At 40.9% G+C, this 23659-nt stretch overlaps 1 protein-coding gene across 6 annotated transcripts in view; it reads left to right on the top strand.

The window, feature by feature from the left end:
- Positions 1 to 23659, top strand: part of thrap3a (thyroid hormone receptor associated protein 3a) — a 115741-nt gene that overhangs the window by 53720 nt on the left and 38362 nt on the right. For 4 of the 6 annotated variants that reach the window (XM_072247259.1, XM_072247262.1, XM_072247255.1 and 1 more), the window contains exon 3: positions 9035 to 9116. The gene's annotated coding sequence lies outside the window, so the exon portion shown is untranslated. Of the gene's footprint in view, positions 1 to 5449; positions 5575 to 8930; positions 8954 to 9034; positions 9117 to 23659 lie in introns of those variants that run through there. The other 2 variants (XM_072247257.1, XM_072247258.1) reach the window with 2 other exon arrangements.

Genomic DNA, 23659 nt, shown 5'->3' with positions numbered 1-23659 from the left:
CTGAAATCTATTTTTGGTTTTAATGTATAGTAATAACTAGCCCAAGGTATAGAAACCCCTGAACCATTCAGTCGGGTTTTGGACAGTCGTTTATTCCATATGCCAAGAATGTAAGAAGCAGAAACAGGTGTAGATCATTTGGCCCCTGACATCTGCTCTGTCATCTGATAAGATCGTGACTGATCTTTTTGCCTCTGTGTTCTCCTGAACTAGCTTTGTATTCCTTTACTTCCCTAATACCCAAAAAATTATTGACCTCTGGAAAATGCTGAGCAACTGTGCTTCAACAGGCCTCGGGTAAAGAATTCCTAACATTTATTACCCTCTTTATCCTCTGACCTGACGAGCAAATCCCAATGCAATACAAAGTAATGCTCCAATAATGCTTGGGGTTGTGCCGGATTACAGGATTTTCTGAACTATTGCATGTTCATGCTCTGCACAGAGTCTTGTCATCTTCAGAAGTTTTCTGATGGCTCTGCCATTGTTGGATGCATCAGCAAGGGAGATGAGGCTGAGTACAGGGCTACGGTAGGAAACTTTGTCACATGGTGTGAGCAGAATTATCTGCAGCTTAACATTCAATTTTGACTAAGGAGTTGGTGGTAGACCTGAGGAGAGCTAAGGTACCGGTGGCCCCTGTTTCCATCCAGGGGCTCAGTGTGGACATAGTGGAGGATTACAAATACCTGGGGATACGAATTAACAATAAACTGGACTGGTCAAAGAACACTGAGGCTGTCTACAAGAAGGATCAGAGCCGTCTCTATTTCCTGAGGAGACTGAGGTCCTTTAACATCTGCCGAACGACGCTGAGGATGTTCTATGAGTCTGTGGTGGCCAGTGCTATCATGTTTGCTGTTGTGTGCTGGGGCAGCAGGCTGAGGGTAGCAGACACTAACAGAACCAGCAAACTTATTCGTAAGGCCAGTGATGTTGTGGGGATGGAACTGGACTCTCTGACGGTGGTGTCTGAAAAGAGGATGCTGTCCAAGTTGCATGCCATCTTGGACAATGTCTCCCATCCACTACATAATGTACTGGGTGGGCACAGGAGTACATTCAGCCAGAGACTCATCCCACCGATATGCAAAGCAGAGCGTCATAGGAAGTTATTCCTGCCTGTGGCCATCAAACTTTACAACTCCTCCCTTGGAGGGTCAGATACCCTGAGCAAATAGGCTGGTCCTGGACTTATTTCATAATTTACTGGCATAACTTACATATTACTATTTAACTATTTATGTTTTTTTTTATTATTTATGGTGCAACTGTAACAAAAACCAATTTCCCCCAGGATCAATAAAGTATGACTATGACTTAATGCTGCAACACTCTTCTAATTCCCCTTGTAAAAGATTACACAATATGATAAATTGTCAGTGAACCAGGTAATTTGAAAGGAAGAGCTTGTACTGCTGTTCCCCTGAGTCGAAAGGGAGCATGATGAATATTACCCGGTGAACCAGGTACTGGTTACCTGAACCATTCCAAATAGTTGAATAGTGCAATTATTGCAGTTTTTTTAATAGAGTATTGTTTTCTGAAGAAATATAGCCAAATATTCCAAAGAAATTTCATAGCACAGTAACAATATTATACAGAAGGATATTTTAGCTATAATTGTGTATAGGAATTGTACATTTATATTGTACCTATGTGTTATAGAAAGGATATGTGTTATATTACTGCACCTACTGCATGTGGTTTTACAGTTCCTTTGATACGATGTTAGATGGCACATGATCAGCTTATTTGCTTATTTATTATATTCTCATCATTTGAGTCAGATTTGTGTGTTTGGTTCAACGTTGTTAAATAGGTTAATAAACAGAACTTACCTACCAGTTTGGCAAGTATGGTTGGATGATAATCATCTGCAAGAAAGGGTGGGGAGTTCGAGCCAATTTTTCACCCTCAATCAAAAAATAAATTAATACCACTTTAAGATTTCTTTCACTAAGTGGTAACACTGTAAGGGTATTTGAAAACATTGCATGTATAGCCTTATTTAAATAGTGAAAAATTTACAGGTCCTTCATAGGAGAGTTACCAAAGTTTAGTAGCACAGATGGGGATTAAAGGTGACTAGACAGTGAATTCTAGATTAGTGATATACAAGACTGCACACGCTGGAATGTAGACCAAAAAATTGCTGGAGGAACAGAGCTGGTCAGGCAATTTCTGTGGAGGAGAAAAAATAAGCACATGCTACCTGAACAACTGAGTTCCTCCAGTAGTTTGAGTTCTAATATCAGGCTTTATAACAGAAGATGAAATTGGAACTTGAGATGTATACATAAAACATTGAATACTACAACACTGGACAGGCCATTTGGCCCACAATATTGTGTTCATCTTGGTGTTAATTTACACCAAATATCTTGCTACTCATACATGAACATGAAGGAAATGGAGGGATCTGTCTTTAGCTTTTTTATAAAAGAAGCCTTCACCAAACTGCCTGACTTCCCCTTCTATCCAGGTATCTTAATACTTTCTGCATGTGAAAACAAGACTTACCTTTGATGCCACCTTTAAACTTCCGCTTCTAACCCTAAAATCAGTCCTCTGGTGTTTGATATTGCTACTCTGGCAAAAAGATTCTGACTGCCTACTCCTTATCTATGCTGCTCATAATTTTATAAACCTCTATCAAATTCCCTCTCAGCTTTTGTCCAATTTTGTCCAATCTATCCTTGTAGCTCATATCCTCTAATCTGGCAACATACTTGTAAACTTCTTTGCACATTTTCCACAATCTCTGTGTCCTTTTCTATATGAGGCAACCAGAACCACTCCTAAGTGTGGTCTGACTAAAGTTTTCTACAGCTGCAGCATGATTCCTTACTCTGTACTCAAACCCCCTACCAATGAAAGCAAACATTCCATATGCATTCTTTAACCGCCTTATCCTCTTGCATAGCTGCTTTTCTTGAAAGTTTTTGAAGGGTTACAGAAGTGTAAGAGATCAGAGAGATTGTTAAAATAAGGATAAGAATAAAAATGGTAATTGTGCATATTGTTGCTGATACGGTTAAATGCATTGCAAGCATAGTCCTCCTTTAATGCCTTATCTTTTTCTACTTCGGTCCTTGAAAATTTCTTTTGAATTTCTGTTGAGACATATTCAAACTTGTTCTCATTAAAATCATAACTGCCCATCCATTCTCAATCATCCCATAACCTTGGCGCAATCTTGTCATGCTGCTTTTGTTTTCTGTCGCTCTTCTCCAACTCCATCAGACTGTAATTAGTTCTACTCCCTCAGATAACAGCCGGAGAATCTCTGCAGTAGCAGCTGGAAAGCAAGTTACTTTAATCTGAAAATGCTTAAAGGATTTTTCCTTGTTTCTATATTTTGTCCCTTGGTGATTACAGTGTTGTTCACAACATGTTCTCTAACACTGTATTACCATATGTCTTTTCCATTGTCACAACGTTGTTAATGCTTGTTTCACATCAACTTGAGAAGGATCCATAACTTCACTTTAGAAAGGTTTGGGGGATTTTCACCCATTCTTCCTTGCAAAAGGCTTCCAGTTCTGTGAGATTCTTGGGCCGTCTTGCATGCACTACTCTTTTGAGGTCTATCCACAGATTCTCAATGATGTTTAGGTCGGGGGACTGTGAGGGCCATGGCAAAACCTTCAGCTTGCGCCTCTTCAGACAGTCCATTGTGGATTTTGAGGTGCGTTTAGGTTCATTATCCTGTTGTAGAAGCCATCTTCTTTTCATCTTCGGCTTTTTTTTTACAGATGTTTGCTTCCAGAATTTGCTGGTATTTAATTGAATTCATTCTTCCCTCTGTCAGTTAAATGTTCCCCGTGCCACAGGCTGCAACACAAGTCCAAAGCATGATCGATCCACCCCCGTGCTTAACAGTTGGAGAAGGTTCTTTTTATGAAATTCTGCACCCTTTTTGCTCCAAGCATACCTTTGCTCATTGCAGCCAAAAAGTTCTATTTTAACTTCATCAGTCCACAGGACTTGTTTCCAAAATGCATCAGGCTTGTTTAGGTGTTCCTTTGAACCTTTTGAATAGAACTTTGCAAGGAAGAATGGACGAAAATCTCCCAAACAAGAATTGAAAGACTCTTAACTGGCTATAAAAAGCGTTTACGAGCTGTGATACTTGCCGAAGGGGGTGTTACTAAGTACTGCCATGCAGGGTGCCCAAACTTTTGCTTCGGGCTCTTTTCCTTTTTTGTTATTTTGAAACTGTAAAAGGTAGAAATAAAGTTTTCTTAAAATATTAAAGAAATGTGTCATCTTTAACTTTATGCCTTTTGGAAATCAGTTCATCTTTTACCCGCTTAGCTATTCACAGTAACAGAAATTTTGACTGGGGTGCCCAAACTTTTGCATGCCACTGTAGTGAATGACTTGGCCTCCACAGCCATCTGTGGCAATGAATTCCACAGATTCACCACCCTCTAACTGAAGGGATTCCTCCTTCTCATCTCTGTTCTAAGTTGACATGCTTTAATCCTGAAGCTGTGCCCTCTGGTCCTAGACACGCCCATTATGGGAAGCATCCTCTTCACATCCACTCTGTCTAGGCCTTTCAGTATTTGACAGGTCCATGAGATTCCACCCCCCCCCCCCCCCTCCGTATTCTTCTAAACTCAAGCAAGTACAGGCCCTGAGCCATCAAACACTCCTCGTTTATTAACCCTTTCATTCTCAGTCATTACATGAACCTCCTATAGGCCCTCTCCGATGCCAGCATGTGTTTTGTTAGATAAGGGGCCCAAAACTTCTCTCAATACTCCCAAGACTAGTCTGACCATTGCCTTATAAAGCTACCCTCAGCATTGCATCCTTGCACTTGCATTCCAGTCCTTTCAAAATGAATGCCAACATTTCATTCGCTTTCCTTACCACTGACTCAACCAGCAAATTAGCCTTTCGGGAATCCTGCACAAGGACTCCCAAGTCCCCTTACACCTGATTTTTGAATTTTCTCCCCATTTAGGAAATGATCTGTTTTTATTTCTTCTTCTAAAATGCATGGCCAGACACTTCCTTAAGTTATATTCCATCTGCAACTTTCTTGCTCATTCTCCATTTCTGTCTAAATCCTGCTACATACTTCCTGTTTTGTCAACACTTCTTGCCCTTGCACCCCTCTTTGTATCATCTGCAAACTTGACCACAAAGCCATCAATTCTGTCATCCAAATCATTGACCTATAATGTGAAAAGAAGCAGTCCCAACAGACTCTGCAGAATGCCACTAGTCACCAGCAGCCAACCAGAAAAAGCCCCCTTTATTCCCACTTTTTGCCTCCTGCCAGTAAGCCAATTTTCTATCCGTTCCCTGTAATACCATGGACTCTTGTATCTTACCTCATGTGTAATACCTTGTCAAGGGCCTTCTAAAATTCCAAGTCAACAACTTCCACTGCCTCACCTTTGTCTTTCCTGCTTGTTATTTCCTCCAACAGATTTGTCACACAAGATTTTCGCTTAAGGAGACAGTGCTGACTTTGGCCTATTTTATCATGCGCCTCCAAGTACCCTGAAATTTCATCCTTAATAATGAACACCAACATCTTCCCAACCACTGAAGGTAGGCTAACTGGCCTATAATTTCCTTTCTTCTGGCTCTCTCCCTTCTCAGAGTGACATTTACAGTTTTCCAGTGCTCAGGAAGTTTTCTTGAAAGGCCAGTACTAATGCCTCCACAATTTATGCAGCCACCACTTCCAGAACCCTGGGTTGTAGTCCATCTGGTCCAGGTGACTTGTCTACCTTCAGACTCTTCAGCTTCCCAAACACCTTCTCCTTTGCAACTATACTCACTTATGCCTCTTGACACACTCGAACTTCAGGCATACTGCTAGTGTCTTCCATGGTGAAGACTGGTGCAGAATACTAAAGTTTGTTTGCCATTTCTTTGTCCCCTGTTACTACCTCTCTAATGTCATTTTCAAGAGGTTCAGTATTCACTCTTACTTCTCTTTTACTCTTTATATCTGAAAAACTTTTGGTATTCTCTTCTGTAATATTTGGCTCGCTTACCTTCACATTTCATCTTTTTTCTCCTTGTTTTTTTTACTTGCTTTCTGTTGGGTTTTAAAAATTTTCCAATCCTCTAACTTCCACTCATTTTTGCTGCATTTTATGCGCTCTGTTTTCCTTTCGTCCTATCTTTGACTTCCCTTGTCAGCCATAGTTGCCTTTTCCCTCCTTTAGAATACCACTTCATCTTTGGGATGTATCTATTCTGCATCTTTGGAATTTTATTTATTGAGTGATACATCTTGCTACAGGCCCTTCCGGCTCTTCAAGTCGTGCTGCTCAGCAACCCATAGATTTAGCTCTAGCCTAATCATGACGCAATTTACAATGACCAATTAATCTACTAACCGCTATGTCTTTGGACTGTGGGAGGAAACGGGTGTACCTGGATGAAACCCATGTGTACAAGGGTGGCAGTGTAAAAACTTGTTTACAGAGGATGGCTGAATTGAACTCCGAATTCTGACACCCCGAGCTGTAATAGTGTTGCGCCAGTCACAATGCTACCATGGAATTGCCCCCAAAATTCCAGCCATTACTATTCTACCATCATCTCTACTAGTGTACCCTTCCAATCAACTTCAGCCAGCTCCTCTTTCATGCCTCTAGAATTTCTTTTACTCCATTGTAATAGCAATACATCTGACTTTATCTTCTTCCTCTCAAACTGCAGGGTGAATTCTATCACATTACTGCCGACTCCCTAATTTTCTTTGTTTCTTGCACAAGTTCCACCGTCTTCATTAGTTAATATAATGAACTAGAATCCTGAATAACCTAAATTAATTCTTCATGGCACTAGTCTCCTTCTATCATATTATTATCAATGAGCTGCTAAAGCTTCAGCTATTATTACAGCTTATTTTTAATCCATTGTTCTTCTGCTCTGCACTTCCGGTAAACCTCAGCTAACGGTAATCTCTGTTGTTCACAAGCTTTGGAACTGCTCTTGCACCTAGACCAATTGGTTTTTCACTTTTGTTACATATCTCCATCGAATTCCAGTCCGCCTCTTGTTGCCTTAGATGTAAAATTGTTGCCACGCTTGATGTTTGCTTTCTCATCTCTAACCTCTTGCTCTACAAGCATATACCTTGCTGGCTCTGCATTACTTGGATACTCATTAAAACGTTATCATTCTGTGCCTTTATTGTTGGCAATGATGCCTCTTGTTGCTTTCCATCCATCTTGTTAGTCCCTTCACAAGGCAAATCTCGTAATAAGACCATAGGCAATAAGACATAGAGCAGAATTAGGCCATTTGGCCCATTGAGTCTGTTCTGCCATTCAATCATGACTGATCCTTTCTCCTCCGCCTCAACCCTATTCTTTGGCCTTTTCCCGTAACCTTTGATCCTATGTCCAATCGAGAACATATCAATCTCTGCCTTAAATACACCCAACGTCCTGGCCTCCATAGCTGCCTGTGGTAACAAATTTCACAAATTCACCACCTTCTGGCTGAAGAAACTTTTCCTCATCTCTTTTAAATAGACACTTCTCTATCCTGAAGCTGTGCCCTGTTGTCCTAGACTCCCCCCAACATGGGAAACATTCTTTCCAATCTACTCTGTCTAGGCCTTTCAACGTTCAAAAGTTTCAATGAGAATCCCCCTTCATCCTTCTAAATTCCAGCAAGTACAGACCCAGACCCATGAAACGTTCATTGTATGATAGCCCTTTCATTTCCAGAACCATCTTTGTGAACTGCCTGTGGACCCTGTCCATTACCAGCACTTTTTTCTTAGATGAAGAGCTCGAAACTGTTGGCTGCCTGGCCTGCTGCGTTCACCAGCTACTTTATGTGTGTTGCACAGTACTCAAGGTGAGGTCTCACCAGTGCCTTATCAAGCCTCAGCATCACATCCCTGCTCTTGTATTCAGAACCTCTTGAAATGAATGCTAACATTGCATTTGCCTTTCTAATCACCGAATTAACATGCAAGTTTTAACTTTTAGGCTCCCTTTGCATCTCAGATTTTTGGATTTTCTCCCCGTTCAGAAAATAGTCTAGACATTTATTTCTACGACCAAATTATCATGCATTTTCCGACATCGTATTTCATTTGGCACTTTCTTGCACTTTCCCTTAATCTGTGTAAGTCCTTCTGCAGCTTACCTGTTTCCTCAACACTACCTGCCCCTCTACTGATCTTCGTATCATCTCCAAATTTGGCAACAAAGCCATTTATTCCATCATCTAAATCGTTATAGAGTACAAAAAGAAGTGATCCCAACACCGGCCCTGTGGAACACCAGCTGTAATATCTCACCCGTGATGTGTGATTTCTGAATTATTTGATGGAACAGTTGTTTTTATGCTTTTTTAGGAGACATTCAGCATTCTTAACCTCTCCTCAGTTACATTGGAAATGTAGTGTAAACTAATCTCAGATGTTCTGAGTTTCTTCCTCCCCTCAACCCACCTTCTTACTCTGATGCGTCATCTTCTCTCCCTCTCTCCCCTCTCTCCCCTCTCTCCCCTCTCTCCCCTCTCTCCCCTCTCTCCCCTCTCTCCCCTCTCTCCCCTCTCTCCCCTCTCTCCCCTCTCTCCCCTCTCTCCCCTCTCTCCCCTCTCGCCCCTCTCGCCCCTCTCGCCCCTCTCGCCCCTCTCGCCCCTCTCGCCCCTCTCTCCCCTCTCGCCCCTCTCTCCCCTCTCGCCCCTCTCTCCCCTCTCGCCCCTCTCTCCCCTCTCGCCCCTCTCGCCCCTCTCTCCCCTCTCTCCCTCCCCCCCTCCGCCCCTCTCGCCCCTCTCCCTCCCGTCCTGATGAAGGGTCTTGGCCCAAAATGTCGACTGTTCTGTTTTCCATAGATGCTGCCTGGTCTACTGAGTTCCTCCAGGATTGTACGTGTGTGTTGCTTGGATTTCCAGCATCTGCAGATTTTCTCTTGTTTCAGATATTCTGATGACTGGATGATATCTGGAGGTTCGTCCTATCCATTGGGAACAAATTGAATAATATTAAGTCAGCAATCCAACCGATGTATTTTTTTTTCTTTCTTTTCAGATTCTTGGACTTCATCATCAGCTGTATGGAGCATTTCCTGCAAGGATAACCTTTGTCCCTGATTACTGCCAGAGCTGTATCGGTAAGATGACATCCTTTACATATTTGAGGATGCAGATCTATCTCTTTTCTGTCATCTTACTCCTGACCCAGAGAATTAGAGGTTATTGCTAATGAGATGATTAATAAGTGTTCAGTTATATGCCATTTTTGTGATACACATACTATTTGTTTCAAGTACGTTGAAATGCTGGTTGCACTCCAGAGTGATCCCATTCAAAACCCTTTTAGAAATCTTTAATTAAAGTCTTTTAAGAGTTTAAATTTAGTCATGAAGAACTGTTTGCAGACCAGTCCTTGGTTGCAGAACTGTTTCTTGAAATACCTCAGAAGTCGGGCCAACCCTGAAGAAATTGTATTGTACATGTGCAATATATTAAAAAAATCTCTTGACTGGAGCCACACTTGGTGAGCTAGCTGATACAGTCTTTCGGGAAAGTGCAATTTAGAAGATTAGAACAGTTACCTAAAGGACCAATGTATGATAACCAGCCCATAAGCGAAGGAAATTAAGCACCATACTATATTGGTAGGATGATAAGTCAAGTCAAGTCACTTTTTATTGACATTTCAACCATAACTGCTGGTACAGAACATAGTAAAAATAGGACGTTTTCCAGGACCATGGTGCTACATGAAACAATACAAAGACTACGCTGAACTACGTACGAGAAAAAACCCCACAAAAACTACACTAGACTACAGACCTATCCAGGACTGAATAAAACTGAAATGCTGACGCTATATGTTGTCAGATTAAGTCTGTTATATAGTTTTTGTTACAGAAAGGTTATGGACTTCCAGTTTATGCAAAACCAGATTTGCAAAGCTGGGCCAGAACCACAAAATAATAATATACAGGAATAAAAGAACAGTATGGTACTCCTTCCCTGGAAAAGGAAAGGGTAGTTGAATGAGGAAGTGGGGGGGGATAATTGAGATCTGTTTAAGGTAAGGAAGTGTTTGACAGAATTGCCAAAAAAGTGTTGGATTTTGTAGGGATGAGCTACTCTGTGGAACTTCTGTTTAAGTATTAAATGTTTGTGGTTGCCAGCCATTCTTGAATAATTCTTCATCAGTCATAGTCATACTTTATTGATCCTGGGGGAAATTGGTTTGCGTTACAGTTGTACCATAAATAATAAATAGTAATAAAACCATAAATAGTTAAATAGTGATATGTAAATTGTGCCAGGAAATAAGTTCAGAACCAGCCTATTGGCTCAGGGTGTCTGACCCAAGTTGTAAAGTTTGATGGCCACAGGCAGGAATGACTTCCTATGACGCTCTGTGTTGCATCTCGGTGGAACGAGTCTCTGGCTGAATGTACTCCTGTGCCCACCCGGTACATTATGTAGTGGATGGGAGACATTGACCAAGATGGCATGCAACTTAGACAGCATCCTCTTTTCAGACACCACCGTGAGAGAGTCCAGTTCCATCCCCACAACATCACTGGCCTTACGAATGAGCTTGTTGATTCTGTTGGTGTCTGCTACCCTCAGCCTGCTGCCCCAGCACACAACAGCAAACATGATCGCACTGGCCACCACAGACTCGTAGAACATCCTCAGCATCGTCCGGCAGATGTTAAAGGACCTCAGTCTCCTCAGGAAATAGAGACGGCTCTGACCCTTCTTGTAGACAGCCTCAGTGTTCTTTGACCAATCCAGTTTATTGTGAATTCGTATCCTTCTGATCCTTCTGATGCTGACGGCATGAGCAGGGTGGCAGTCTGCTAACACTAATGGTGAGGATTTTTGTGAATCGATGCCTTGTTAGACCTGAATCTTAAGCTGCAACGTTATTAAAGGGAGATGAGATGCTACAGGGTACACGTTGGCTAGCTTATACTTTGAATTAGCTCAGGTAAAAATGTTTCTTTTTAATTATAATAGAGTTCTCATTTTGATGACTTAATTAAAAAAAATTGGCTTTTAGTTGTCTTTTTTGAATGGTTTTGATATGTTAGGCACTCAGAATCAATGTCTCTGCTGGGTTTGGCAGCCATCTATGCCAGTAAGCGTAACTTGGCCGGCTGTCATCTTATTTATGTCCTCTTTCTATTCCACTGATCACTCCCACCCTTAGCCCGACTCCCATTGTCAGACATTTCTACCAAAGCCTTTCTGTAGTCTACACTGAGAAGCTGGGTGGCTTGAGGTATAGGTTCTTATTGACAAACATGCAGAAAGGCAAATGGGTGGTTTGGCATTGGCAACATCTTGTAACTAATTGAAGTCGCTTATGGGTGACTTCCAAACTTTTGTTTATATACACTGCAAGTACTTTATAAATGTAATGGGGCAAATGTTGTAAAAGAACATTTAATTGAAAAATAAGACACACAATGCTGGAGGAACTTAGCAGGCCAGGCAGCTTCTCTGGAGAGGAATGAGGAGTCAATATTTCTGGTTGAGACCATACATCCTGAACCTTAACTGCATCGTAATTGCTAAATATTACCATTGTAAACGTCTTAGGGCAGCCATTGACCATTTTATGTTTTCTAAAATTTTGGTACGATTTATCCCACCATCAGCTTGGCTGAAATGGTGGTGCTTTAATGGGCCTGTTACACTGATTTTTCAGTAGTTAGTGGCACTGAGTAAAAGGCTGAACTAAAAGGCTGAGTCAAAGTCCTTGTTGTTGCTACTCCTTTTTGAGGGAGCTAGTAGCTATGGATTCCTGTAACGTTACTTTCAATAAAGGGGTACTGATAGGTCAATGTAAATTTGATATGTTACGTACCCCATAACTGGGTTGCCAAACCAGCAGAAATGGACCACTTAGTTGGATTCTGGATTACTGGAACTAAGAAAGTTTTATTAAAGAAATAAGCAACACAGTACTCTAATCATAAGGATATAAATGCAACAGATTAGCAATGGTAAAACACACGTACACAGAACTAGGATAATAGGATCAATTAAGCTCTATCGCAGTCTAGGGGTAAAATGATCAGTCTCAAGTGACACAGAGTTCAGTTCAGTTTAGTTCAGTTCGCAGTAATCGCTGTTGTGCCGTTGGGGAGAGAGAGAGCGAATGCTGATATTCAAATCAGACTCAACAGACCTTTGATTTTCCTCGCAATTAGCTTTCGGGTGAGCCCCTTGTAATGTCTTCTGAGGTCACCGACCATGACCCCTCCTTTCCGGATACAATCGTTCTTCTGCGGTGAACCCAGCACCCAGGCAAGGGTGTACACACACACCAGGGTCCCGCCGATTGTACCTTCGCACTCTGTGCGTCTATGGTTGGTCCCCCGACCAGACCTCCAAAAACTCACACCAACTTGTGGGGGCACAGCGCTTCCAGGGTCTCGTTATCTCGTGGTGTCATGGTGTGTCCCTTGCCTTAGCGAACCTGTGCCTTTTATCCCCCTGCTGGGGTATCACCTGTCCATCAAACTTCAAACAGTTCAGGTTCAAAGCAACAGGTCTAAACAATACTCGGAACTGTGTCTCTTTCCGTTAATCTCTCTCGTCTCTCTCTGATTAGCATCTTGAATGCTTCCCCATTGTCTTTCTTATCGGCCTCAATCTTCTGATAACTTGGTATTTTGTCACAGATATAAAACATTTTATTTTCCTGCTAGCTCTTTTGCTTTCCATCCACTGTTTGTGTTGCCATTTTAACATATAGCTCCATCTAACATTTGGTTATTGTTAGTCCAGTAAAAATGATTTTTAAAAAATTTCCATAAGGTATTCAAAGAAAAGATTGAGAGGTGTTTGTGTTTGGAAGAAGTAGTCAAAACTGAGTGTGTCTGGACAAGATGAATTTAAGAGCACAGAATTTTCATTGTAACCAGGTAAAAAATATGGGCAGGAGAAGTGCAAAGGATTTTCGGAGTTTGGGAATATGGAAAGTTCAAGCAAGCACTGGTACTAAGTGCCAATAAGGCCATAAAAGGCAAAAGAGATGGACCTGGAGATGAAAAGGGGTTATGCATTGGGATTTTGAGCTTTTCATTGTATGAATTGCTGGAATACGATGGAAGTGCTAAGAGAACTTCTCCAGACAAGGAAGATAAATTGACTTATTGGGCTTTGTAAGGATTTGTGGCTTGAGGGAAAAGAACATTGCACAGATCAGGTTTAGATAAAAATGTGAGTAATGAAGACTTTGGCATAAAACTAGTCATTTGGATTTAGTTTGTTAAATACTCCATTTGAAAAATGTTAACTTGCAGTTTTTATGCATGTTCTATGGAAAGCGTGGGTCCTCCCTTTCATGTGCATATGCACATACCCACTCATACTTTCTGTACATACTTGTTTTTTTTCCTGTGGTTGTGTCTAAACCCTAAAATTCCTTTCACACCTGTACAAGATGCAGTGCAGCAGTGTCCTGACCTGCTCCAGTGGGCACAACACACTAGTTGTCACCTTGGTCCCAAATGGGCTTACCACTTTGGGAATCTGGTGGAGCTGAGAGTTGTATAAATTCACTCTGATAACAGATGAATGGAGTTAAGGTTTAGTTAGCTGCTATCAAATTTTGGAATATTCAACTCTTAAGTTTACCCAGCAGATTAAATCAAATTCCCTGGCTAATATTCCACCATGCATGAGAACAAAGATGACTGGCAGGAAAGGCCGTTTCCTCCTCATTTTTCCAATATTGTAGGTAGTTGAAGGTGATAGAAGGTTACCATAGCAGAGAATTGCTAGGACCGATGGGGGTCGTACTTGGGGGAGAGAAGAATCACAAGGAGAGGATAGCAGAGGGAGGTTTGGTCAAATGATGTTGGAGGGACAGGTGATTTTGATAGATAGTACTTTAAATAACTCGATGTGCGATAACACTGTTTAATGTGATGTGGGTATGCTTGTATGCATTTCACTGAACACCGGTAGGCAAATGCAACCTGTATAAGGAAGGTATGTTTGCATTTATTATGATGGGATTTAGTACAAGAGTAAAATATTTATATCAGGCTTTTGTGAAACTGCGCCTCAAGTACTGGTTGCAGATTTGGTTCCCTTTTCTAAAGGAGTTCGGTGAACATTCTTTTGACTTTAGGAGTGGGATGTTGGGTATCATTCTGATCTTAGTAGGTCTTGTGCTATCTGTAATCATTGAGTGACCCATCAAACCTGCGTTTACTGTGAGGCATTTGGCTATCTCTTGACGTTGATTGAATGATTGCATCTAATGTTCCTTTGCCATAGTGAGAGGTGATGGTTCAAACAGGTGATGTAGCCCTTGCCTGTGCGCAGTTGTTTTTCAAGCTGTGACTCCATTATTGGGAGCTTAATCTCGAAATTTAACCCCAGAGCATTTATAGCTATAAAAATAAAGAAGTGATTATGGTGCCATCTGGGTGAGGAACAGCTGTAGACATTTTAAACACTAGTCTGAGAAGGTCAAAATTGTTGTTCTTCATTTGAGATCCTGGGCTTTTGTTCCATTTTCAGAAATAGGTCATAGGATATTCATCTTCTATTTTGAAATTGTTGTACTGGTATGTTGTGACTCGTGGCTAAGAATTGGAACACAGTTATACGATTAACTGCACCTAGTTGTCTTTATAAACATCACTTGGATTTGGTAAATAAGTTAGATTCTTAGCATCCTTTCATTTTTTTTATATGGGCAAGAACATGTATGACCTTGATGTCCTGAGTGTTTTTGTCCACCAAACTAAGAAATGGGAATTACCCCTAATGTTTGCTTTTCAATTCAGTAATTTCTTGGGTGATAAGACTTTGACGTTCCTGTTCAATTTCTCATACCTTTGCCTTTCTTGAAGTGCAACAACTATCCATGACAGCCTCTTCAGCTCTGTGGGTAGAGAATTTTAAGATATCATTATCCTTTGAGATTAGAAACTTCTTCTCTTCATTTTAAAGGTCCACATCCTGAATCTAACTCCCTAATTCTAAATTGCCTCTTAAGAGGAAACATTCTCTGAGCGGTTACCCTGTCAATCTTCTCTCATTCACGTGTTTCAATAACAGTACATCTCATTTTTCCACCTCCAGTTTGTTCGGTCACTCTTAAGAGTTCATTAAATTCGGGAATCAAATGATCCCTCCATCCCAGGACATTATATCGAATTGTCATAGTTATTGATGTGACGTTGTGAGCTGAGTTTTTATTTTGCTGTCTGCACCCAGAGTAAGTTGACGTGTTTCTCCATCCCCTGCTGTATTTCTGAAATAATCTAAAGTCATCTATTTTGCTTGAATTTGGTTCTAACTTGACAATGCGATACCTCAATTGTGACAATTTCACACTTTGAAGATTATGTCAGCACTTGCCTGCTAATTGCAGCTGGATCCTTTTTTCCTAAATCAGCATTATTTTATTCTGCTGTGAGAGTGTGACTACGTTGAGATCATCTGTATATACTTTGGTATTCTTCCCCATGTACTGTTCTGTGTTTAGCAATTGCGCATTTTCACAGCCTCTAAAATTACATGACACATTTCTTGGAACTAGGCATGATTCTAAATATAACAGTTAATTTTTTCTGCAGCAATCTCATATGTTCTCCTTCCTGACTCTTTCCTGTACTAGTTTTATCAGTACAAGTATCCGCACACTGGATCAGTGGCTGAAGTCAGAATTAAAAATTCAAGTCGATTATGTCCCTGCTCTTTGGTTGTTAATTTTCACTTGATTATAGTGAATAGACTTATAGAGAGATTACATTGAATAGACTCATGGATCTGGGCCCACCAAGTCCATACTGACTGTCCACTAATCCTAGATTAATTCCACTTTTTACACCCCCACCCATGTTCTAATCAATTCTTCCCAGATTCTAAAACCCACTTGCACACTATGGGCAATTTTATAGGCAATTTGACCTATGGCCAGTTAACCTACCGATCTGCATATCTGGGATATGACAGGAAATCAGAGCACCGAATAGGAGAGGACAGAAGGCCATGGAGGAAAGAAAAGGGGGAGGTGATAGGCAGGTAAGGAGATAAGGTGAGAGCGAGAAAAAGGGATGGGAAGTGGTGGGGGGGGTGGGTTCATTACTGGAAGTTTGGGAAATTGATGTTCATGCCATCAGCTTTAAAGCTATCCCCTTCTCCAGCCCTATATCTCTGTCACCAATCAGCTTCCCTGCTCTTACTTCCCCATTCCTCCTCCCAGTTTCACCTATTACCCTCCGCTCCCCCCACCTTTTAACCCTGTCTCATCCCCCTCTCCCACAAGGTAGCTTTATCTTCAGTGTGACAGAGCAGTATTTCTTTTATTAACAGTCAACAGATGCGGATATATTTGCAGCATTGGGTTGACGTTTTCAATTCTGCCATGTTGGATCACACTGCTGTTGTCACTGTTGCAGGTTCACTCTGTCAGTAAGCAGCAAATGCTGACAACAGTGTGCTCGGCTCTGTGTAGTCAGATTCACTTCTTTTCTCAGGTCCCTGCTATGTCCCTCTGCAGGAGGGAATTGTGTGTGTGTCTAATTTAGAAAGTAGACATTAACTTGCCACTTATACTGGAAGAGATTATTCCACAGGGCATGTACTGATAGAGTTGCGGAACAGGCTGGAAAGAACAGATACGCCGCCAGTTAGAATGTGACAGCTGAACCAACAGGAGAACTTGTAATCATCAGCTGGATGCCGAGGACAGATTTATTGTCTTTTCACTATTCACTTTTAGTCACCGTCTCCTCTTTCCTGTTCAGGAGGTTGTTCTATCTCAGTTCAAATTCAGATTCATTTTACTTACCACAAATACCTGGAACTATACAGTGAAATGCGATGTTGAGATTCTGCAGATGTTGGATATCCAGAGCAACAGACACAAAAAGCTGAAGACACTCAGCAGGTCAAGCAGCATCTATGGAGAGGAATAAACAGTCAACGTTTTGGGCCGAGACCCATCATCAGGACTGGAAAGGAAGTTGGGAAGAAGACAGAATAAGAAGTGAAATGCGTCATTCACGTTAACAGCCAACCTAAGGCTGTGCTAGGGACAGCCTGCACGTGTCACCACTCATTCTTACGTCAGCATAGCATGCTCATAATGCTAGGCGGAACAATACAGAACACAACAAAACAAAACAAAACATGTCAAGCAACAAACTAACAACAGCTAAAAAGGCCAAAATACCTACCTGTCACCAACGCATGTACTCAATCCTCCAACTCTTTCTAATGATTTTAGAACCGTAGAAAACTACAGCACAGAAAACAGGCCACTCCTGTCAGTCTCCGGCCTCCAGCTTCCATTGGACTAAAAGTGAGAAAGTTGACTGCTGTCTCAAAGGGATGTCACACATCAGCAGTAAATAGATCCTTTGCTCAAGTGTTTACTATCTCAGTGTTGGGGAGAGTTCTAGGTGTTGGCTGGAATTGGTGCATTTTATTTTTAAATGTAGGTTTTAGCAAGTTCAGCTCGGCTCAGTGGTACTGTATCTTAGTCATTGGATCATGCATTCAACCTATGATTTAATATATGATATTGACTAATATGATATAGCAGTGCTATTTTGTGGTAGGTATTCTGCTTTTTTAAATAAGATGCTCTCCCATCACCTCTTTTTGATCTACGTGAGCTCACAGTTCGGCAAAGCCTCAGTTTTAAAACTCTAATCATATTTGTTCTTCTAGTTCCACTACAGCCTTACAGTCAGTCCTTGCTGATCTCGGCTCTTTAATTCCGCCCTCTTGTGGTTCCTATTTCCTTTGCTCCATCATTAAACAACTTTTTTTTCCTCTGCTGTGGGAACCCAAAACACTGAAATTCCCTTCTTAAACTTCCTGACTTTCTTTCCCGAGGAAGAACGAGTACTGTTAGCAGTCAACCTCAAAATGACTAAAAATTTCATTCCTTTCAACCTATGCTTTTGACTAAGCATTGGGTCATCTGCCTGATTTTATTTTCTTGTTCATTGATCTGGAGGATTTTGGGTCATTTTCTAGCACTTAAAATACTGTAGATCACAATTGGAATATTATCTGATGGAACCTGAAGCGGGGCAAAGAAGTATGAATTGGTGGGAGCTGGCAGTGGTTTGAAACTGTGACATCATAGTTCAGAATTGACATTGACAGGACGTAGGGAACTGGTTGGTGAGTATTTTCTATATTCTGATTTCTTATTTTTATAAGTTGGAAAGTTATGGAACAACTTAGTTATTGAGTAGACTGTGTATCCTATACCATAAGGGAAGTCACAGGCACTTACAATGTCCTCGACAAGTTAAATTGACTTATTTATGTCACATGTATCAAGGCACTGTGGAAAAACTTTGTTTTGCGTACCAACCATACGATTTGGTTCATAACCATACTTTGAGGCAGTGCAAGGTAGGACAATAAAATATAGAATAAAGTGTTACAGTTACAGAGTGCAGTACAGGCAGACCATGAGGTACCAGTCCATAATGAGGTAGATTGTGAAGTCAGGAGTCAATCCTATCATATTAGAGAGTGTTCAGACATCTTACAACAGTGGACTAATAGCTGTCCTTGAGGCTTATGGTACATGCTTTCAGGCTTTTATATTTTTTGCCCAATGTCTGGGGCGGGCATGGTCTTTGCTTTTCCAAGGCAGCAAGTAGTGTAGAGAGTCACGTGCAGGAATTCCGTTGGCTGTGTTCTGGATTTTGGAGCTGGAACAGTGGCTGGAATTACTGTGGTGCTTGAACAGTGGCTGGAATTACTGTGGTGCTTCTACAGGGCTAAAGAGTCTGGAAAGCAGACTTTACAGCTGTAGTCACAACAGGGAAGTAATGAAGGATTATTCTACATTCATATCCCTCTGGGTAGATTTTTCACTTTGAATTAAGTGAGTGCAGCCAGAGCCACAAGGCAAACTAATGAGCTAAAGACCTGGAGCTGATGGCCTTATGCTATTGTGCTTACAGAGATAATGGTGTTCATTTACATCTACCAAACTCTGTTCTGGACAGCTGTAAGAGGATCAGAAAACTGCGAATGTAGATCTACTATTCAGGAGAAGGACAGTAATCATGAAATAATTTTAGCCCAACATCTGTCAGAGAATATTATTAAAGAGGCAATGGCAAGATATTTAGAAAATTATGAGGCAGTTAAGCAGAGTCAACTTTGTATTATGGAAGGGAACTCGTGTTTGAAAAAAACGTTGAATTCTTTGAGGGCGGGTAAAGGAGAGCTAGTAGATGTGGCATGGTTGGATTTACAGAAGGTATCACATAACATGTCACAAAAGGCTGCTGACAGAATTGGAGGTTGAGGGATATATTAGCAAGGATAGGGGAATGGCTAACTGTGTGATTGCAACATGGGGATAATGGATAATTTTGGATTAGTCATATACTATAGAGATCAGTGCTAGGGCCACAACTATTTGTAGTTTACATTATTGACTTGGATGAAGAGACCAAAAGTACTGTAGCCAGATTTGCTGATACGGTAATTCATGAAGAGAGCACGGAACATACGGATAATAGTGTGAGCAAGTTGATGGCGAGTGGCAAGCCCTGGGTGAAATGAAAGACTGCTCACTTTGGAAAAAGGAGTGGGGAGAAAAAAGTAGGCTGAGATTACAAAATGTTGCAATACAAAGGGATCTGTAAATCCTAGGATATGAAAAGGAAAAAAGCTTGCTTGTACAACATGTTACTGAGGAAGCTAGTAGGCAATAGATGTTTGTTGCAAGGGTATGGAGTACACAGAGAAGCTAGTGACACTAGTGAAGTGAGACCGTGCAGTGAGTACTGTTGTGTAGTTTGTCTCCATATTTAAAGATGTGCTTCTGTTGAAGGAGGTGCAAAGACAGTTCACTGGTTTGGTTCCTGGTATGACAAGCTTGATCAATGAAGGCAAGTTGAATAGGTGAATTTTTGAAATTTCTAGGGTTCTGAATGGGTGTGGGACTATATTTCCACAGTGGGTTATGCTAAAATAAGGGGAATATTTCAGAATGAGGTCACCTATATCAGTTGGATCTGAAGAGGGATTTCTTCTAAAGGTCATGATGCTTTAAATTTGTTATTTTAGAGATTTTTGGAAATTAATTCATTAAATATGCAATAGGCAGAAATTGATACATGGAACTGCAATGGAGCCCAATAGCGTAGGAGAAAAGGACAGGTATCGGAACCAAGATTAAATCTGTTATAATTTAAATAAATGGTTTGTGAGGCCAGCCGTCCTTTTTCTTATGTTGTTCCGTTGCCCAAATCAAAACTGTAGACAATTACTGTGGCACAGAGGGTGATGATTAGGCCTGTTAAACTTAGCCATCTCCTAGACAGAAGAGAGTTCTTTTTGAGCGTATTGGACGTACAGAACTCAGGAATAAAGTCAAGTCACTTTTTATTGTCATTTTGACCATAACTACACAGTAAAAATGAGACAGCATTTTTCAGGACCATGGTGTTACATGAACAATACAAAAACTACACTGAACTACGTAAAATAACACAAAACTATACTAGATTGCAGACCTACCCAGGACTGCGTAAAGTGCACAAAACAGTGCAGGCATTACAATAAATAATAAACAAGACAATAGGCACAGTAGAGGGCAGTAGGTTGGTGTCAGTCCAGGCTCTGGGTATTGAGGAGCCTGATGACTTGGGGGAAGAACCTGTTACATAGTCTGGTCGTGAAAGCCCAAATACTTCGGTGTCTTTTGCCAGATGGCAGGAGGGAGAAGAGTTTGTATGAGGGGTGTTTGGGGTCCTTCATAAAGCTGTTTGCTTTACGGATGCAGCGTGTGGTGTAAATGTCTGTAATGGCAGGAAGAGAGATCCCGACGATCTTCTCAGCTGACCTCACAATCCGCTGCAGGGTCTTGCGATCCGAGATGGTGCAGTTTCCGAACCAGGCAGTGATACAGCTGCTCAGGATGCTCTCAATACAAACTCTGTAGAATGTGGTGAGGATGGGGGGTGGGAGATGGGCTTTTCTCAGCCTTCGCAGAAGTAGAGACGCTGCTGGACTTTCTTTGCTACGGAGCTGGTGTTGAAGGACCAGGTGAGATTCTCCACCAGGTGAACACCAAGAAGTTTGGTGCTCTTAACGATCTCTACGGAGGAGTCGTCGATATTCAGCGGAGAGTGGTTGTTTCATGTCCTCCTGAAGTCAACAACCATCTCTTTTGTTTTGTTCACATTTGGAGACACAACTCTTCCTATTCAAAGTCCTTTTCTAATATTTTGTTTTATTTTTTCCCTTGCAACTGAATCAGTAGTACCGTGTGACTTAATTCATGGACAGCTATGCTTCTTAAGTTCTAATTTAACTTTCAAATCCTTAAAATGTTGCTCGGCAGTGTCTCTTCAAAATAGCTCCTCGAGATCCCACTCCATCTTTGTGCTACTGCTTCTGCAGTGTATTATTAATACTTATTTCCATTAAAACATACCTTTATGGATTTCTGTCTCCTCCTGAGTTTACTCATTTTGATGCTACTCACTATTGCATTGTCAAGTTTTGTATTATTTGCAGCTAACAAAGCTGTTGTGCCCCCTAGGTCCTCTGGTTTCTCCACATATTCACAAAGAAAACAACTTAGTCAATACATGAGATTCTGCTGATGCTCGAAATCTTGAGTGGCACACACACAGTGCTGTAGGAACTCAGCAGGTCAAACAGCATCCATGGAAGGAAATCAACAGACAACATTTCAGGCTTGAGATCCAAAAGGACTGGAAAGGAAGGTGGCAGAAGCCAGAACAGAGTTGCCACGCAATCATAGAAATAGCTATAATGAATTGTCATGCAAGGTACTGTCAAAACAGTTCTGCACATGGTCATTCCTGAGAAAACCCCATAGCCATCCATTGTAGTTGTCTCATAGCTGTGTGATTCCGTCACAGGCTTTGTCAGTGGCAAAGAAGGTGAACAGCCCTCATTCTCAGTGGCAAGTTTAACCCTCAACCATCGTGTCCTAAACAGATCTGTGCTGTTTGCATAGTGTGGGTTGATTATTCCTCTTTCTTGTAAAGCAGATGATTGTAGCAAGAACTAAGTGTTTGAGGCACCCTGACGAACAATGTTAAGGAGGGTAATAGTTTGACTGCAACTTTCTACGGTTTGTAATTATTTTAGTTGCTTTAAGAGTTGTTGAAAAGTGGGCATGTTAGTAGGGGCTTTGTTGTCAGAATTAAAGGATATGTGTCAGTGAAGCATCTCTGACTCTGCCTTTAACCTCTCCACTCAGTGGTGTGAGTTACTGGAGAAAATTGCTTCTAAACCTGGACTAATGAAACCATTTCACTTTGAGCAAAAACAAATGCAGGAAATTCAGAATAAAAACAGGAATTGCCAGTGACATTCAGCAGTCAGGCAGCATGTGCAGAGGGTAAACAGGATTTTTTTTCAGTTCAATGACCTTTCATAGGAACCAGAAATAAGTGCAGCTTAAATTGTAGAAGGGAAGAGAGGTGAACAGTACTAAATAGTAACTGAAAAGAACATCAGAAAATGTGGACTGTGTTAAACTTGGGTAGCAGAGGATTTTACAATCTGTCTCAGCCCTGTGTCTCTCCCTCTCTTGCCCTTTAGTCCGCTCTTTCTCTTCCATTCCACAGTCTCTCCAGCTCTGCCTGCTAGCTTTTGCTTTGGCCATTTTTTTTTTTTGTCTTCATTCCCATGATTTATATTAAATGATCTAATGCCATAGATCCTGTCCTTATAGGTAGGCTTTGTTAGAAAGTTAGCGGCTTCCCAAATGAAGCATTTTGTGTAGTTAAATCTTGGTGCTGATTAACACTGTCATAGATATTGTAAATGTAAGAAAATAAACCTGAATGACATGTGATGCTTCCAAACACTTGCCATATTTTAATAGAAGAATTCTGTCTTTGTTTAAATGATGTGCATTAATAGCTCCAAGTTAAGTAGTTAAGTGCTGTTGAAGCCCTTTTTTAAAATTGAAGTTTCTCTATAAGGATTTCTTTTGCCTACATCCTGTGGATAACCCTGAAGCTTTGAACTGCGGTGCTACTAAGTGCCATCAGGCAAAAATAAACTTGCAGCATATACCAGTTGCATTTCTGTGCATACTGGGTGATGGCAGTCTAAAATGATCTAGCAGAATGAGATTAGAAATTTAGACTTCATGGAAATAGTGAAGATTTTCAAATTGCTCATGCCTTTTTATTTCAGATGTAATAATTTGTTTTCTTCTGAGAAAATCAATGTCCAGCATTGTTCATGTTCAGCAATCAGTGTTCAGCAATAAAGAAAGATTGGTTTAGTTTACCTGGTAAAGAGTGAGCATGATATAGAGCTGTTAAATTAGTAACTGAAATAAAATTACTTTTTGAGAGAGTAGGCTCAAGCTAAGCTATTTTTAGCCGTAAGTTTATAACTGACAGTTGTTCAGATCTTTAGCTGAGCACGTCTAATTTTTGATCATGCTTCAGCTTATAAAGTATAATGAGAATTGTTTTACCTAGCATTCATTAAAATTGTGTAATCAGCATTATTTGTACATATGGGAACAAATATCCTTAGTAAAATTCAAAAAAAATGCGACTGATGCACACTGAGTAGCACAATTAGAGGATTATTTGAAATTCTTTGATAAACCCATTAGGACAGTGTTTTCTTTTAAAGAACGATGCAGCACAATGTGCGATCATTTGTC

Source organism: Mobula birostris, chromosome 30 (genome assembly GCF_030028105.1).
Source record: "Mobula birostris isolate sMobBir1 chromosome 30, sMobBir1.hap1, whole genome shotgun sequence".
NCBI classification, from domain to species: Eukaryota; Metazoa; Chordata; class Chondrichthyes; order Myliobatiformes; family Myliobatidae; genus Mobula; species Mobula birostris.
Note: the sequence above shows the minus strand (reverse complement) of the source record. Positions and strands in the feature narration are given on the sequence as shown.